This window comes from Macrotis lagotis, chromosome 3 (genome assembly GCF_037893015.1).
Source record: "Macrotis lagotis isolate mMagLag1 chromosome 3, bilby.v1.9.chrom.fasta, whole genome shotgun sequence".
Lineage (NCBI taxonomy): Eukaryota > Metazoa > Chordata > Mammalia > Peramelemorphia > Peramelidae > Macrotis > Macrotis lagotis.
In genome coordinates this window covers 138988978-139009295 of record NC_133660.1, presented here as the reverse complement: position 1 = coordinate 139009295, position 20318 = coordinate 138988978, and positions in this window count along the sequence as shown.

The window sequence follows — 20318 nt, the reverse complement described above, 5'->3', positions numbered from 1 at the left end:
TTTAATCCCAAACTAATTTAAACTAATGAATATTTAAATAAATAAATTAAAACATAAATATATAAACAAATTGGGTATTTAGATCCCAAACCCCAAGATATATGAAAAAGAAAGTGAGGATAAGGAACAGGAAAAGGAGGAGGAGAAGGAAAGAAGAAAGGTAGGAAAGAAGGAAGGAGGGAAAATTAGAGAAGGGAGAGATAGTGGTAGATAAGGAGATAGGAAGGAAGGAAGGAAGGAAGGAAATATAGAAATATAGAAACATTTTCCAATAATTACTCACAGATTGTTCCTCCTTCATTTTGGAAGAAGATCAATGACATTAAGATGGTTGCATCATGAAAGTGAACTGAATTTAAATGAAGCAGGGTTATGCAAAGCTTTCAATCTCACTCTGTCCTTCAGAGTCATCAGAGTTCAGTGGCAAGACCTAATTCAATACAACTCCCAGGATCCCCCAGATAGAGTGGCAGATCCTGGTCTTTTTAAACTTGGATCTTTTCCAGATTTGTTTGTCTGATGCAGCACCCATTCAGTGATAAAAGATTAAGTAAAGCTTTGAGGGAAAAAATGTCGCATTGAAAGAAATGTTTACTTATTCAGGTAAAAATTTTAATTCCTTGCTCATTACATAATTATGTGCTGGTGCATTCAGGCTATTAAGAAGATATCTTTATGTTCAAGGAGATTATCATCAAGTAGATGCCAAAAAGTGCACACACACACACACACACACACACACACACACACACAAATATGGGTGTATATATACATATACATACACAGTGTAGAAATGGAATATTGTAAAAGGACAACGAAGTATAAAAATCTTAGAAGTGAGACCAGAGTAGAAAAGAGTACAACAAGAAAATCATAGAGTCAACAAAACATGATATACTTGGACAATGATGTACAGTTAGACCCCTGAAATGAATATATAGAGGGGAGTAGTATGAAATGAAAATAGAAATTAAATTAGGGCTAATTGTTAGAAGAACCATGTCAATTAAGTTAAGAATTTTGCTTACTCTAACTTCCATTTTTGAATGAATATAGGGATTTAATAATATTTTGGTATGCAGTCTTGAGAGATTTAAGTTCAATTGAATTTACTGAGACTTTAATTAGATACCTACTATGTGCTAGACACTGTGTCAGGTGATAAGAATGCAAAGACAAAAATTAAAATAGTCTCTGTCGTAAGGAATTTAAATAAAGAATTCACTATTATTGGGGGAATTCTTAAACTGTTCCTAAGAGCAGATGGCAATTTTATAAATTACAATGAAATCTAGAATATTACAAAGCTTCCACAATTAAATCCAAAGTCTTTCAAAGAAATTGACCAAACCATTCACCCTAGAAAAATAAAGTAGATGAAAAATTGCTCACCAAACAGGAAATGACATAAAATTGAACTAGTCTATCAATGTATGTATCTTGGCCATGTGCTGAGGACATAAAATGTATTGGGCTCATAATGGAATAGCAGAGGGAGGGCAGGCTGGATCACAATTAGGAAATTTTTCAGTGCTTTAAATAATTCCAGGCTGTTTGCTTCCATAGAAGTCAGTGGTTTTAACACCCGTATTCTTCTGGAGATGCTTTACAGCTGTGACTTAAGCAGCACCATGATCTTAGAAGAATCAAATCTTCATATGACAGACAGAAATCAAAAAGGGAAATAATACAGTCCCCGAATTATATATTACAAGTGCTGATTTACATGTGAACAATACTGTGATTATACTAAAGTTGGTTCTATATCTATATAGAAAGCAGTTTAGTTAAGAGTAATGAACATTGAATTTGAAATCAAAGGGCTTGCATCAAAGGCCTAGATTTGTCATGAAGTAGTTGTGACCTTGGGAGAGTCATGCAATATTTATGGATCTCAGCTTTTCAACTATAAAGTGAAGGTATTGGACTAAATGGAGTCTAAGATTCCATCTAAGAGAAATTTAAATATATATATATATATATATATATATATATAATCTCATGGAACAATATATAGTGGCCCAACTAGGTATATTTCCTTTTGGGGGCAAGTAATGATCAGAAACAGATTTAGAAGAAATCAAACAATGGGACATTTCCAGGCTTGAATGTTGACAATGTGGTTATAAGCAAAATTAAAGACAGTCTAAGAACTCTAGAATGAAAAAGGATGCTAAAAACACAATTGAATGGGGGAATAACTTGCTTATAATGATAAAAGTGATCCATTATAAATAAGACATAATTTTTGAGGTTTTCTTTTGAACAACAATTTCCATTATCTGTTGAAACTTGTATGTAGTATTGTTCTCTCTCTATTGAGATTAAAACCATACATTTGTGAGAATTCAGGTATGGAATAGAATAAATCTAACCAATGTCTATATAGTTCATCTCACCTGCCCTCCCTCTGCTTTTCTTTTCCTCTTTACCTCTCCCTTCTCCTTTACCTCCCTCTTTCAATTTTCTTCTTCCTCTTTATTTCCTTCCACTCTCCCTTTCCTCTCTCTCTCTTTTGCCACCTTCTCTTCTTCTTTTTCTTCTTCCTTCTTCTCTCCTCCTCTTCCACCTACTCTTCTTCTTCAACTTCCTTTCTCTTTCTTCTCCTCCTTCTCTCTTTTCTTCTTCTCCTCCTCCTCCTCTTTCTTCTTATATTTCTTCTAAATGGTCTTTGCAATATTTTACAATATTTTTAACATAATAAAATGAATATGGTAAAGGGAAAATTTGTCCTTATTTTTTCTTATTTTTTTTCCCTAAAAAAAATAAGCAATTATTCCTCATCACCATGAAAAACCATTTGACTAATTTGGTCACTGTCACTGTACCTATGACCTCTCTGCTGTCTGTCTGTCTATTTCTGTCTCTGTCTCTGTCTTTGTCTGTCTCTTTTACTCTGATTTACCCTATTTCCTCATGTATAAGACACCCCTTAATGTGGGGGCCTGAAAGTTAAAAAAATGTATTACTTAAAGTTATTGAAATCAAGTTTTATTCATCATGAAATTCAAGTACCTTCTGCTCATTGCTTTCAGACATCTTTTGGGTGAGTCTGGTGTGTGGACACATCCTTAGTCCATTCTATTTCATGAACCTGAAGCACCAATCATGTCCTCCTTTGAAATCAGTAACTTCTTTTTCATTATAATTCTTCTTGGCTCCTGTTGAACCATCTTTGTGGACACAAAAGTTCGAATGGCCCTTTACTCCTTAAACCATCTTGAAACTTCGATTCCCTCTCTAAATCAGGTCATTTGGCTACCTTGCCATTCATGGTCTTCTGCTGGGGCATCTTCAGTCCGATTTCTTCTTCCATTATTACCCAGTCTAGAATTGTTTTCTCAATTGAAGGAGGATTAACCTGACATTCAACAGCAGATTTCCATTCACTTTTGCAAATTGAATCATTTTGAATGTAAATTCAGCACCATATGAAAATCTTTTCTGAGCCATTTCTGGGCATAATGTGGCAAAACATTACCTAATATACCAGTAACAAATGTGAAGCAATGAGCACAAAGACAACAAGAGTTAAAGAGTGGGAAATGCAAGTTAAAAAAATCTACAACCACTGTATAAGACACTCCCAGTTTTTAGACCCCATTTTTTTTAAAAAGGGTGCATCTTATACATGGGCAAATATGGTACTTTCAGCATTTTCTCATTTTGCAAAACCCATTGCTTCTGTCAACTCTCACCTTTTATCATTTTTTCATTAAATTCAAATTACTTTCATCTGTTTAATTAAATTATTTTTTCAATTATTAAAGATTAAATCTCTTCTTCCTTCCCATTCTCTAAAAAATAATTCAACTCTTGAAATGTATAATCAAAATAATTCTCACATTAATCATGTCCAAACATGATTTGGGTTTATTTTCTCTATGACTTTTCTTTTCAGTTGTGGGTAGAATTCTTCAGTAATTGTTCATTGGAATTATACTTGATCAGCATCATCAAAATATCAAATATTAAAAAGTTATTTTTGATCAGGGGTTGATCATGTTTGCTTTTGAAGTGTTTAGTTGGGTCCAGAAACAGAAATCAATGCATTACATTCTCTCAGTTTGCCAAGATCAGATCTGGAGACAAATAGCTCCTGGAACAACTTTATAATTGAGATCATAGGTGCCTTAACATTGTAAGAGAATTCTCTGGGGAGGCTAGGTGGCACAGTGGATAGAGCACAGGCCCTAGAGTCAGCAGGACCTGACCTCAAATCCAGCCTCAGAAATTTAATAATTACCTAGCTGTGTGGCCTTGGGCAAGCCATTTAACCCCATTGTCTTGCAAAAACATAAAAAAAAATTGTCTTCCAGCATAGGAATATGGGAGGTGTTGATCATTTTGTGCAGATCCATGCATTCTATTTAATTCAAGGAATATTCAAATACCTATTGTGTCAAGATATTGATTAGATAATACACTAAACCTTAGACATGCAAAGGGGAAGCAGTCCCAATTCTCATATACCTGTATTAGACTGAGCTAACATTGTCATCATCATCATCATCATCATCATCATCATCATCACCATAGTGTTTGCCCTTCATTCTTGAAGAAGACCACAACATCAGGGATATGGTGCCAAGACAAGCACATGAATTGGATCTGAGTGAGGGACTGCTGTGCTAAGTCACCAGTCTCACTTTCTCTTACAGAGTCATCTGGGTCTAGTGGGCAGATATGAATCAGGATTACTGGAGATGACTCTGGATTCAAGGCAATCGGGATTAAGTGACTTGCTCAGGGTCACACAACTAATTACTGTCAGTTGTCTGAGAACAGATTCACTCTTGTCCTCCTTACTCCAAGGTCAATGCTCTATCTTCTGTGCCACCTGACAAATTTCATATAGAATAATATAAAGTAATTAAGAAATTCAATGAGGCAGAAGTTATGTTGAAATGCTTTTCAGACATGGAGGATGACACAGGGAGGTAACTTACTTGGTGTCCTTTGAATTATGCTTCATTAATTCAAGCTCAGAAAATTTTGAAGATTCATTGAGAAAATTGTACCCCTTGAAGATAAATCAAGTGTTAAAGTTTTGCCCCAAGATTTTATTCATTCAAAACTATCCTTGACTGTAGTTCCATTTTCCTTGAAACTATTCTCATGTCCTAGATAACAGACATTCAAGAGGAAGAAAACAAACATATTAAAATTAGTACCTAAATGGTATAATGACAATCTGATCCCTTACTTATCTGGTTAGGTGTGTGTGTGTGTGTGTGTGTGTGTGTGTGTGTGTGTGTGTGTGTCCATTCTCGGATCTGGGTCACAGTCCAAAGGAATGGGACATCAGAAATTTCTGTCATATTTGACTCACAGTTCCAGGGTTGAAAAGTCATTCACAAACCAGAGTACAGATCAGGAGATTAGTAAACCCACTTCCTTAGGTTATACCACTTTGGAAGAAGTAAAAACTTTTCAGGTCCCTGGAAGTCTCTCTGAAAACCCATGCACAGTGTGCTCTCCACCCTAGAATCAAAGCCTTACTTTAACTAAGAGAGTTGAATTTTAAGTTATAGGCTGGAGAAATGAGCAAACAATTTGAAAAAATCTTACCATTCAATAAAAGTGAGCATACCCTTTGATCCAACAATACCACTACTGGGTCTATAACCTGAGGATATCATAAGATATCATGAAAAAGGGTAAAAACATCACTTGTATAAAAATATTCATAGCAGCCCTGTTAGTGGTGGCAAAGAATTGGAAATTGACTGAATGTCCATCAACTGGGGAATGACTGAACAATTTATGGTATATGTACATTATGTAACACTATTATTCTATTAGAAACAGGGTTGATGCTCAGTCTTAACAGACTTGCTCATTTCATCAGTGCAAGAATCAGGCACAGTTTTGGTGCATATGTGATAGAGAATACTATCAGTATCCAGAGAAATAATTGTGGAGTTTGAATAAAGATCAAAGACGATTTTACCTTTAATTTTTTTTAAAAAGTTGTCTTATTATATAATCTTGGTATCTCATACTTTATTTTTCTTCCTTAAGGATATTATATCTTTCTTATAACATTCAACTTAGATAAATGTATACCATGGGAAAAAATGTAAAGAATAACAGACTACCTTCTGTGGGGGGTGGGGGGAGGGAAGCAAGATTAGGGGAAAAAATTTAAAATTCAAAATAAATTAATAAATAACTTTTTTAAAAAATAAAAGTGTTTGCTTGTCACCACCCCTCCCTCAATCTACCCTCTCTTCATTACCCTCCTTGTCCCTTCTATCTTATTTCCTTTCTCTCCTACTTTGCTGTAGAGTGAGATAGATTTCCATACCAATTGAATGGGTGTGTTATTCACTCTTTAAGATAGTTCTGACAAGAATAAGGTTCACTCACTCAATCTTCTACTGCAGTGTAAAAACTCCTTCTTGCCTTTTTTTATGTGAGGTAATTTATCCAGTTTTGTCATCCCCTTCCCTTTCTCCCAGTATATTCTTTCTCAGCACTTATTTTTATTTTTTGTTCTTGTTATCATTCCATTATATTCAATTCAATCTGTACCCTCTGTATATATATATACTCCTTTTAACAGCCCTGAAATGAGAAAGTTCATATGAATTATCAATATCATTTCATATGTAGGAATATAAACAATTCAGCATCGTGAAGTCCTTTCTTTTTTTTCTCTTTCCTGATTATTTTCTTATGCTTCATTTGAGTCTCATGTTTGAAGATCATATTTTCTGTTAAGCTCTGGACTTTTCATCAGAAGTTTGGCATTTCTTGTCTCTTTTTATCATTTGGCCTATTCTGGTTTTTAAGATGTTATTTTCTTCAGTATTTTTGCCTGTGTCTGTGTATGTCTCTGTGTGTGCATGTCTCCTTTACCAAGATGCTGACTTTATTTCCTTATATCCCTCTTATTTGTCTTCCAGATTTTCCCTCTACCAATCTTACTTGATTTTCAAAATCTTTTGAGCTTTTCCATGGCCTAAGACCATTTCATATTTTTGGGGGGACTTTGGATGTAGGTAACTATTTATATTAATATTTATGATGACTTTATTATCCTCTATTGAGGATTATTTTGATTGTTCTTATCACTATATGATGGCCTTTTATGGTCAGAAATTTTTCTTTTTTAAAAAACAATATCAATTAATTTATTTTTGAATTTTACAATTTTTTTCCCTAATCCCACTTCTCTTCCTCCACCCCCACCCACAAAAACCAGTCTGTTAGTTTTTACATCATTTCCATGCTATACATTGGTCTAAATTGAATGTGTTGAGAGAGATATCAGATCCCTAAGGGAAAAAATGAAATATAAGAGATAGAAAAATTACATAATAAGATAATGGGTGTTTTTTTAATTGAAGGTAATAGTCTTTGGTCTTTGTTCAAACTCCAAATGTCTTTCTCTGGATGCAGATGGAATGATTAAGTCCATCAGGATTGATCATTACCTCTATGTTGCTGTTAGGGTGTACAATGTTCTTCTGGTTCTGTTCATTTTGCTGAGCATCAGTTCATGCAAATCCTTCCCTGAATTCCCATCCCTCCTGGTTTCTAATAGAATAGTAGTGTTCCATCACATACAGATACCACAGTTTATTAAGCCATTCCCCAATTGATAGACATCCCCTTGATTTCCAATCCTTTGCTACCACAAACAGAAATGCTGTGAATATTATTGCATAAGTGATGTTTTTACCATTTTTCATGTTCTCTTCAGGGTATAGACCCAGTAGTGGTATTGTTGGATCAAGAATGCTTCTAAAAGGATGTTATAAACTGCTTTTACTTGTGACATCTCATTTATTCTTCTTGACAAATTTGTAAATTAAATAGGACATATGTTGATATTATTTACAATCTACATATAAGGACCTGAGACAGAGAGATTAAGTGACTTGATTCCCAAGGTCACAATTATAAGGGACAAAGCCTAAACCCAAAGTCAGGCATTGTGTTTTTTCCATGATAGCAAAATGAGATGAATGAAAAGTCCAAGAAACAGAATTTCTGGGTAGTATTTTTTTTGTCTAGTAAATAATAAAATGAGGTCAGTGGAACACTTAAAAATTAAAGATGAAACTTGGGGGCCACTGGACATTTAACTTTGGAAGAGTAGGTATTCTTGACAGATAGGAATGGAGCCTGATTAACAAGAGGAGAGGGAATATTATAATGGAAGTGGATTGATTTTAATGAAGGTCTAGTGATGTGACTGAAAACACCAGTCTTGGACAAAGAAATTCACTCAACAGTTAGACCACATTTACTTCAGCAATCTAGATAAAAAAAAATCCACCTCCACCCAAGTCGGTTGTATAGTAGAACAGTGGGCAGGACTGTACTTAGATTACCTTCTCTTTTCACTTTAATCAGAAATAAGCTTTCTTAGTTGGATGGGGTCTCATCCAAGAGTAAACCCAGTCTCTTTACTGACTTGTCCCCTAGAGACTGCCTGGACCTAATAACTAAATGAGGACATAGAAAAGGAAAAATAAAAACCAATCCTGCATTCCCCCCCTCATATTAGTAATTGGTTATTAATTATTTCTCTCATATTCTTTCTTACATCTGATGCTTTCTTCATTTAACTGTTGTTCACCAAACTTAACATACACTTCTTGCATTTTATTAAACAGAACTCAGACACCAAAAGACTATGTATACACCTTTGAAGGTTCTGTTGCAATGTAAAGCATAGCCATCTCAGCTCCTTTAAGTAAGAAATGAGAAAACAAAATAATTCAAAAGGAACAGAGAAATGCACTAATAGTTAATCAATACTGATATATCCTGTACTTCAGCAATGTAGCATAAAAATGAAATTAAATTCATAAGGGCATAAAAGACTTGCAGATGCATTACCGTAAGCAACACCAAGAGCCAGCATGGTCAACTTTCATTATTTTCTCATTTTTCTTGGGGCTACACATGCAACTCTGCTTTTCTTTCCTCTTATTTATTCTGTCATTTAATTCAGCTTTAGATTTCAGCTGAATATTCACCTGGGTCCTCTGACTCTTTAACCTTGCCTCATGTGTGAGTCTATCTATAGTTAGGTTTCTGGAGTATTGTTTATTGAGATAGCCTTCCATAACTTTTCCACAATTTGCTTTTTTTTATTTATGTTAGGGAAAGATGGACTTTGAAAAAAGGAATATAGAATAAAGAAGAAAGAATATCAAATTCAAGGTGCAGAAGTAAAACAACTTAAATGAGAGCTGTTTACCATTACCATTTTTGTATTTATGTGTGTGAGTGTGTGTGTGTGCGTGTGTGTGTGTGTGTTTGTGTGCCTGTGTAACAGATCCCTTGGTTATCTGGGGAAGTCTACTAGTCTCTTCTCAAAATGTGAGTCAATAGGCATTTATTAAGCACCTATTCTATGCTAGACAACATAGAAATACTAGTGATATAAAGTAAAAAATATCCACTGTTTTCAAGAAGTATAACAGGGGAGACTTTATGAAGATTTATAAGGGTAAATTGGAGATAATCACCAGTTGGAAGGAGTAACCCATGCTAAGGTTTCTTGTGGAAGTTGATTTTAGCTGGGACTGGAAGAAACTTAAAAGACAAAGTAGAGGAGGGAGAGCTTTCCAGGAATGGAAGGAGATAGTCAGAGGAAAATGCTTGGATTTGTGAGATTTGTGAGTGCCTTATTTAAGATAGAGGCCAAGGGCAGATTTAACAAAATTATGTAAAGTATAAGAAGTCTGGGAAGTTGGAGTTAGGGGAGGGGAAGGAGATAGTTTATAATAGACTTTGAAAAGAGAATTTTGCATTTGATTTTGTAAGTGATAGGAGAGTATATTTTAACAGGATAAGGGAAATAATTTTAATACCTAAAATAAAACAAAAAATTATAAAGGAATTTAATTACAAGAAAATAGAATTATTGCAATATATAAAAAAATAAAAAGAAAGTGCATGGATGCAAGGTTAAAATATGGGATATAAATTGGCATCAAAAAAGTTTTCTTTTGTTATTTCTAATTAATTTTAGAATTAATATAAATTCACCCTATCATATAGCCTGGTTCAGTTAGATTACAGGTGGTCTAAAAATAATAAAGATCGGTTTTAATTTATTTAAATTAAATAATTTTTAGCATTTTCTGCATGAAAACTCTTTTTTTAGGGAATAAAGACACTAATTACAAACACAAAATAATTACTGTGTTTGCATGTGTGAATTGCAGGATTTACTGAATTGGCTATCTATCCTATATATATTGTCAAAAATGTAATTCAAAATAATAATTACTATAAGTTTTTACAACTATATTCCTGGTCATAGATTGACTTCCTTAACCTCTTGAGGATTGGAACTTGTCCTTCTTTAGACTTTGAAAGGAAGAATTACCCTGCACTCCTTTACTCAGGAAAGCACTGTGTCTTCCTTCAGACTTGAAAAGGAGTTCTTGCACTGTCCTCTAGGTCCTTAAGCTCACAAAAAAATGTTGGCACCCAAGGCAAGATAGTATTTTAGAGGGATGATTCTCTTTGATATTAAACAATATAATGATCTCCAGGGAAGTTTTAGATTTTTCTCTACTCTTATTATGAATATTCTGCTCCCCTCTCCTTGCTTCTGGATGAGTTTTCTTATCTCCCTCAACTTGATGTGATCATTACTAGAAAGACCTGTACTTATAGGTTAATAAGTTAACCTATTAACATTATTTCCCTTATAGAGCTAAATTGGAGTTTAATAAGTTAAGTTTAATAATAGGTTAATGTTAAATCCTAGAGAATAAAACTTCATGTCTAATATATTTTCTGTCACTGATATATTTTTAAGATTTGTTTTTTAAGGTTAACAATATCTATCTAATTCTCTCTCTCTTTCTCTCTCTCTCTCTCTCTCTCTCTCTCTCTCTCTCTCTCTCTCTCTCTCTCCCTCTCACTTATTGAGTTATGAATGAATCTGTAGGCATGCTATACAGGCAACTATATAAAAAGTTATACCAAGTTCATAATAGCCAGAACACAAAAGAATAAGATCAAAGTGACTGTAGTGTATGTTTTCTCAGTAGTTAAATTTAATATGACCGTATTCAGGACTTTGGAGTTTATTGCTGGAAACTATATCAACAAACAAGGAACACTTTTTTTTTCCATATCTGACATATTTGTGGAGTTTGAGTTTATCAGACTAAATTCAATATAGTTCAGTGTACCTAAGGGGGCTCTAATTTGAAGTATTACAAACTAGTTGAGAAATCAGAGAAAATCTAAATGAAAGAGTATAATCAAAAATATTATTGATAGAATTCAATATATCAGAAGCAAGAACACAAAACCAAGAAGTCTATGGAACTTCTAAAAAATGCCTGAGAACTTTCAATCTTGAGAATAAAGAAGTTGAGACCCATTGATAAGAGGTTTTTTTTTCATGATATATGGAGGTGATATGATCAAAGGAAAACTACTGTTTGAAAGAGTTGATTGGAAGAAGAATCTTCTACTATGGAGGAAGAGCTGACTGGGTAAAAAGGCTTCCTTAGGATTCATTGCTTTCTCATACCATTATAGCTTGAGAAAGGAAAAATCCTCTACATTACTTTTTACTTCCCTCTAAGGCTTGTGAGGTGGAAACCTCTCAAAGTCCATAAAATGAAATAATTGTGCGATTTTGTAGAACCCAGGCTTAAAGAGATGTGGTTTTTTTTAAACTGAAAGACTGCAATTATGAATCAACACTGAACAGATACTCAGAATACTAAAGATCCAAAGCTCAAGGTCTTTTGTTAGTTGAAAGAGTTTAATACTGATTTAATGACAAAAGAGTAATGCAAAAGCAGACTTATCTATTAGAAGAATATAAAGGCTCAGAAGATGAAAAAAAACAGTTAACAAGGTTGTTGATCAGTTGTTTTAGATTCTTTGTGACTCAACATGAGTAAAGATATGGGAATGGTTTGTCATTTCTTTCTCCAGCTCATTTTACAGATGAAAAACTGAGTCAAACAGCATTGTGTCTTTCTCAGGAATACACATCTAATTGTTGTTTCCAACGTAAATTGAACTAAGGAAGATGAGTCTTCTTTATGGCAAGGTCAGTGCTCTGTCCACCATATCACCTATTAAGGTGACATTATATAGTTACAAATATAAGTGACATTATTCAGACCATAGATGGATTATCCCCCAAGCATATGAGTTTCCTAACTACTGGATCTATGAATAAAATGAACTATATATTTTGCTCTCATTTTTATCTTTTAATTTTCAAATTTCATTGTATGATTATTCTCACTTTATCTTTTATATTTAATAAGTCTATTTTGTAGTAAATTCAGTGAATTGATACTATTGATCATTTTTTATTCTTGAAAATCCAATATCTCCTGATTCTTCTCCTACTTATCTGATCACTGCTTTTGTGCCCTTTGCTCAATCATACTTCAGCTCATCTTCTAAACATTAGTGTACCTCAGGTTTTTTTTCCCTGAGCCCTCCTCTCTTCTAGCTCTATACCATTTTACCTTGTGATCTCATAAGCTACCATGGATTTAATTGCCATCTCTACATAGCTTAGCTCATTTTTCCTGCTGACTTCAAGTTTCACATTCAATTACTTTTGAGATATCTTGAAATGGATTTCCAAGAGACACCTTGAATTTAATATATACAAAATGGAAACTCTGTTCCCACACACTATTCCTTTTTATATAGGTTGAGTTGGATTTCATAATCACCCCCATATCTAAGCTGTAGTCAAGATGTCTTGATTTCACATTTGAAACATCTTTAGATATGTTACTTTTGCTCTACTCTAGCACAGGCTTTTATCACATCATGCTTGAATTTTTGTAATAGACTGATAGTAGGTCTGCCTGCCAGGCTTCTTTCTACTCCAATCCATCTTTTATTCAACCAGTAAAGTGAATCTCTCAATAATCTCTCAATAAATTTAAGTGACATTTTTTTTTGCTTCTAGAAGCAAATGTAAAATGTTCCATTTGGTATTCAAAGCCCTTTATACCGTCTTTTCCTCCTACCTTTCCAGTCTTCTTAAACTATCCTTCCCAACACATCTTTTTCCATCTAGTGACACTAGTCTTCTGAGTGTTTCACAAATAAGGTACCCCGTCTCTGGGCTCTAGACATTCTCTATGGGTGTACCCCATACTTGACATACTGTCCTCCCTTCACTTCAACTGCTAACCTCTTTGGTTTCCCTTAAGTTCCAACTAAAATTCACATGTTCTACAAAACTTCTTCAGCCCCTCTTAATTGCATTGCTTTCTCTCCGGTAATCCCCTCTCCCACATTTATACTGTATGTATTTTGATTTATTTATTTTTCTTTGCATGTTGTCTGCTCCATTAGATGGTAAGCTCTTTGAGGACAAGATCTTTTTTTACCTCTTCCTTCCCCCTCCTGGTGTTTCACTTAATGTTTGGAACATAATATTGCTTAACAAATGTTTTTTATTAATTTGAATAATAGTGCTTTATTCTAACTTTTGTGCCTTTAGAGTGAATAGAAATACATCAATGTGTGCAGACACATAATTTGTTTACAACCTAGTTATAACCTAATCATCTAGTACCCTGATCGTGAATTATAGCTATCGCATGCCTCAATACTTCTAGGGCTCATCTATTAGGATAATCCCTCTACTCATTCAGTTTACACCACCTCTATACCCTAGTGGTAGTTCTGTGATTTTTTTTCTCCTCAAACAATTACTTATTAAAATAATGATGACACTGGACTTGGATAGGTTGGTCATTAGAAAAGATCCATCATCCAGTACTAGACCCCTACAAGAAGCATTCACAGCTTGACACACATGCACTCTACCAAAATTAGCTTTAAATCCCTTTGATTTTTGCCTAAGAGCATGATTTTCAAAGGTGTCAAGCAGGTATATTTCAGTGGCATTGTATAAAATCTTTTGTTATGATTGAAGAAGTCTAGTCCCTCAAATTTTGCAATAGTAGGCTGTATTCATTGAATTTCAAATATCAAATGCTAGTTTTCATCAAAATGAAGAGTTTTTTTCATCAAGGTGTCCATGTAATGCTAATAAAAGGCAATACTTACCATGTCTAAATTAGCATAGCAAAATGCATAGCTGATTTATGTAATCTATCCATTGCTATTTTATCAAATATAATAACAGCTCATATTCATATAGTACTTTGCATAAAATAATTCAATTTATTTTCATTGCTGTGGAAGGGTCATTACTGCATCTCCTCTTTACAGATGAGAAAACATAGCCTTTAGAGAAGTTAAGTGATAGCTAGGAAGTATCAGAGGTAGAAGCTAACTCCAGATGAGTTGAACCCATATCTTTGATCCAAGGTAGGCATTACTTCCAGTTGGGTTAAATGACAGTGAATGATCACAAGAAGAGTAATAGTGACCATTGAAGACCTTGAAAAAGTGAGAATAAAATGGTTTAGAACAAAATATTAACTATGATTCTAGGGTAGATACTGGTAAAAATATACTTCAATAAGATCCTATTTTCAGGGTGGGGTTGGGATTAGCAGTTGGCTATTATATGTACAAAGTTGAATATTAAAGATGAGAACAGCATTTTATTTTTCAGATATGCAAGCCTATCCAAGGAGTTTGATGGGATAATCAGTCCTTTTCCCAATAGTTTTATGTGCTTTTTATGCTTTTTGCAAAGTCTTTTCCTATTTGGAAAAAAAGAAGATAATCAAGGCATAAGGTACAGAATAAAAGACTGAAGAGAACCTTAAGAGGTCATCTGGGTTCAGTTAGAATTCTCCTGAGGAACAGCAAAAGCATAATGGTCTAGAGATCTAATCCAATTCCAGTGACCTATAGAAAAGTTCTTAAAAGCTAGTGTGATCTTTGAAACTTGGTCCTGCATTCTGCCAGCAGGGTTTCTGATCTGATTTACAGAGCTGACATTTCAGAATGGTATATGTGTCTATCATTCATTATTGTTTTTCATATTTTGTTTCTTCTCTTATCTGTTTATTTTCTCCATCATTCTTGGCCATGTTTCTTGTTCACCGAGGGTGACAGCACAGCAAATAATTATCTACCTGAACCACATATTTAGGACCAGCAGCTTCAAGAGGGAAAATGCCTGTGAAAGACCTGGACATTGTAATAAGAAAGTAATTTAGGCAGATGATCAGGTCTTTGTGCTAGAAGAATAATTAATATTTTTCTATAATGTGGCCAAATTTATTCAGATAATAAGGGATCATAGATATCAAGAAATTTAGGGAAAGTTTGTTGATTTTTATTCACTCAAGTATTTTTCCCCCCTCCACTAAATAATGTTCATGAGTGCAAAGGGGATTCATGTTTTTGTGGAACAACTGAAAGAAATGGAAGTTTGAATCTTGATTTAGCTACTTGTTTAACCTTGGCACAGGGGAAATATATAAACTATGTGCATAAGCTTTCTCATCTGTAAAAGGAGAATTTTTTTTCTGTTCTGGTAAGATCTTATTTGAAGTATTAAGTTCAGTATTGAGTGCCAATTTTTAATAAGAAAATGGCTAAACTGGAAAGAATATGGAGTATGTTGGGGTATATGGAGGGTTGGTTGATGGGATTAGGAAATTTTTCCTGGAGAAAACTTAAGAGAAGGGAACATGATAGCTTTTTAAAGTTATTTAAAAGATTGTTGTTTAGAAGATTTTATATTTGATAAATTCAGTCTCCAGGAGAAAAACTAGGAATAATGGAGAAAAATTACAAAGCATCAACCATCATCTTCTTGACTTTGCAGTGGCAGGATTGTTTTGAGTTGTCTCTGGAAGATCTAGGTAGGACATAATTATTCCTAGTACATTCTCTCTTCTTTTTTCAGTATTTGTACTTTCATGATTCTGGATGAACAAGTATTTGAAGAGATAAATGAACAGGCAATCTTTGCTATTCTGGAATATGAAAGTTCCAACAGATATTCCTGAATGGGGGCAACCAAAGTGACAGTGTCTGATAGCAGAAGTGTATTGATGAGTTGGGAGGAAAATACTGTAAAATCAAATGAACATTGATAGTCCCTTGAGGAAAAACAACTCCAGGAAGTGCAATCTCTCAGAAAGAAATGTGATATCCATTGCCTTTAAAGTGTGTTAGACTTTGCTTGTTGCATTAATCCAGTGGAGAAGGAAATGGCAAATTACTTAAATATTCTTGCTAGGAAAATTCCATAGATGACATCCAAAGAGACAGGAAATTTAACACATAACTGCATGCTAGCAATTTATCATTTTTAAAAACCAGAAAAATATTTTTTTTATTTTTGTGCTGTTTAATAATAAATTCTTATGATAAACATCATTTATTTTTTATTTATTTATCTATATACACATTACATGTTCCTCTAGTAGTTTTGAAAGCAGGGATTATATCAAATTACAGGTTTTTTTAAGAGGATGATCCTCAGTATATACTTCAAACTCGAAATGTTTAATGAATGCTTCAGGAATGAAGAACTACATTGACAAATGAACAAGAGATAAATGAAATGAAAGAAAAAATTTGGGAATGAAGTGAATTTATTTTTATAACACATATTTACCAAAACAAGATACTATTTTTTTTTACTTTTGTAAATAAATATTTTATTTGTTTTTCAATTTTATATACAATAGTAGTTTCTATCTATCAGTTTTTGAAGGTTTTGAAATTTATAATTTTCCCTCCCCCTCCCTTCCCTCCTCCCACCCCCACAGAAGGCAGTCTGATGATCTTTACATTGTTTCCATGCTATACAGTGATTAAGATTGAATGCACTGAGAGAAGAATCATATCCTTGAGGAAAAAATAAAATACTAGAGATAGCATAATTATGTAGTACAGGGGCAATATTTTTTTTAAAAAATCTAAGGTAGTAGTCTTTGGTCTTTGTTTTATCTCCACAGTTCTTTCTCTGGATATAGATGATATTCTCCATCACAGAAACTCTAAAATTATCCCTGATTTTTGCATTGATGGAATGAGCAAATCCATTAAGGTTGATCATCACCCCCATGTTGCTGTTAGGATGTATAATGTTCCTCTGGTTCTGATCATCTCACTCAGCATCATTTCATGCAAGTCCTTCCAGGCTTCTCTGAAATTCCATCCCTTCTGGTTTCTAATAGAACAAGTTTGTTCCATAACATATGCATACCACAGTTTGTTCAACCATTCCCCAATTGATGAAATTCTACTTGATTTCCAATACTTTGCTACCACAAACAGAGATGCTATGAATATTTTTTAAAAGTGATAGTTTTTCCCTTTTTTCATGATCTCTTCAAGGTACAGATCCAGTAAAGGTATTGCTGGATCAAAGGTTACAAAATCCCAACTTAAAAAAAAAACTTACACAGAATTTTTAACATTTAGATTTAGCAGTTTAATTTGAAAAGAAGAAAAAAACAGAAAAACAAATATTTCTCTTATTTAGGTCCTCATAAAATATCACCTTTTAGAAAAGAAACACTATTTAAAATAAGTGAAAACTTGAATAAAAAGCTTTTGTGGAGATGAATTTAAAAGATGTCATTTCCCTTTAGCCAACCATATAAGAGTCAAAAGATGTAGCATCTGAGAAGAATTAAAATGCTTGGAAAGAGCATTTCTTGCCATCCCCAAAATACTTCCTTAGTTGCTTACATTTCCTTTGACCAAGGAATTGTAAATTTCACTATTTTATGACTTTTTCCTTGTGTTTTTTTACTTCCAGAGTTTAATATTAATGCCTAATTTGTATTGAATTGAATTCTTTTTATTGATTGTTCATATATTTATTATGGAAACATTAATCATTCAAACAACTTTAGAAAATGCTACACAATTTTTGGATCATTCTGTTGAACTCTCTGGTTTACTGTTGTAACATTTACCAAGTCTCTTTTTTTGACCTTCTCCACTAACTCAGACTTCTGTCTAGGGGCCTATAGAATAAATGTTAAGCACAGCTTTATGCTAATATACACATTACTCTGCAAGTTAAATGTTAAGGTAATCCTTCAAAAGCAGAAGGCAGAATCCAAGGAAATATGACAATAGAACTGATCAAACATATAGCATTAGACACATTTACTTTGCTTCTGTCATCATTATATTCCATGGTTTATTATAGGATGAATGTGGTTAGAAAAGAGGGTTACTTATTAAAATGAAAAAACGTTATCTATATCAATATTTGGAGCCATGAGTTTATTTAATTTGAGATCAGATTTTAAATGAATAAACTACATTCTTTGATGCTCAGAGTATTTCCAACTTTCTTCTTGTTAGAGAGTGAATTGAACTACGGGAGTGGACATCATGTAAAGTTAAACTTAAACATGATGTCAAGCACAAAAGAAAGTCAATAAAAACTTTGATCAATTAAAATAGTTTAAACGTAGAATCAACTGCCATGGAAGATGATGCTCCCTTCATTTGAATTATTTAATTATAAGCGGGATGACTTTATATGCCATAATAGAGATTGATTCCTTGGATGGTAGAGCTGGAGATATACTAAGACCTCTGATTCTCTGCTCTGTGGGACACTCATTTATCAACCTCTTACACTGCCTTACTGGATATATCTAAGACTTGGTATTCTATCTGATAATTTCCTGCCAAATGCTTTATATGCCCCTTGGAGGAGAAAGAGAGGAATGTTCTCTCTGATAGTTGCTGTAAACTGGTCTCTGTCCCCTCAGACAAGTATAAGAGTAAATTTACAATCTCAATTATTTGAAGAAAATCGAATTACCAGGCGAGAGGATTTTAGATCTTGCCTTGTTTGAAGGAATTGCCATATGGGAGTAACTTTTCTTCCTGGGAGTATATATTAATGGGAATTTTTGTCTGAAATAAGATTTTAAGCATTTTGAATCCTTCCTGAGTCATTTTAGTCTACTTTATATTTGTTTATCCCCCCCCATCACTAAATTTCAATAGATTTCAAAGAAGTAGATTCTAATAGGGACTTCAAAATTACTGGGGATAAAGGCTATAAAAATGGAGAAAAAAATGACCAGGCTATAAAATTGTAGAAAAATTTTAGATCAACTAAAATATCCTTTCCATCTAAAAATAATGCAATTGTTTAGTGCATTCAGTATGAAAACTATATTTTTAGTGGTTACAAGCTTAGCTAATTTTGTGAGATAACCATTAGCACAGGACTTCTTCCCCATCTAAATCTGACTTGAAAGCCATGAAATATAAACGGAAATAAATCCAGTTTTGAAAGCGAAGTGGCATTCATTTTATTATTTGAATAAAATGTGTCAAGTTAATTTATGTATTTCTCATATATTAAGATAAAAATAACTTTCACTTTCATCATGCTACTATTTCATCAATAGTTAAATTTACCTATAGATTCTTCTGACTTAGAGGACTTATTTATTCCTGGTTAAATAAAAGTCTGTCATGGGACTGATTTATAGAAATATGTTGGATCTTTGCTCCTGGGAGCTTGAAGTTGTATAGCAAAAACTGCTTCCTCAAAATGGCAGATAAAATTGTCTCAGGAATATTATATTCTGAAATTCTGCTTCCTGATAAAGAAAGAGTTCTGATTCTTTAATTATCTATTGGATTTGTCCACTTGCCATTCTAGTTTGGGCCTGATGAGTTTTCACTCCTGTAATTAATATGCCATGGAAATGGACCTTGGTGTGCTTGGAATCTTGCCTTCTGCGTGACATACTACAGTAAGGGCATGTTCACCTTTTTTGAAAGATTGATTATGATACTGGAAAGGAAAGGAGAGAAGCTCAGTTTCATTTTATGGCCAAATGTCCTAATACAACTTTCACCCAATCACATGCACACACTCATGGGGATGGGACTTATTTAGAACTGATATTAGGCTGGAAAGGCATTTCAGATTCGTGACCTAAAACAGTCACTTTGGCAGCACTTACAATAATTCATGTAGAGGAATCATCTGTAAAATTGTAGGACCCTGGAAAAAAATCATAAACTTATGAAGATTATTCTATTCTGATCTATGCTAGGCAATTAAGCTTAACAGTGACCTCTCCTTCATTTCTTCTCAAAAATAAATCAGATATGAAGCTTGAGGGAAGACAATCATTAATAGATACCCTGAAATAAATTTGGTCATTTGGTGGTGGTAATAGTAGTGATGGTAGTAGTAGTAGTAGCAGCAGCAGCAGCAGCAGCAGCAGCAGCAGCAGTAGTAGTAGTAGTAATAGTAGTAGTAGTAGTAGTAACAATGAACAATTGATTTATATAGTTTTAAATGTTAAACATTCTTTACTTTTATTATTAAATTTAATCCTTGATAGGAATAAAATACTAGTTTGCCTTCTAGGCATTTTAGACATTAACTTTTGAAATAGGTCAGCTTG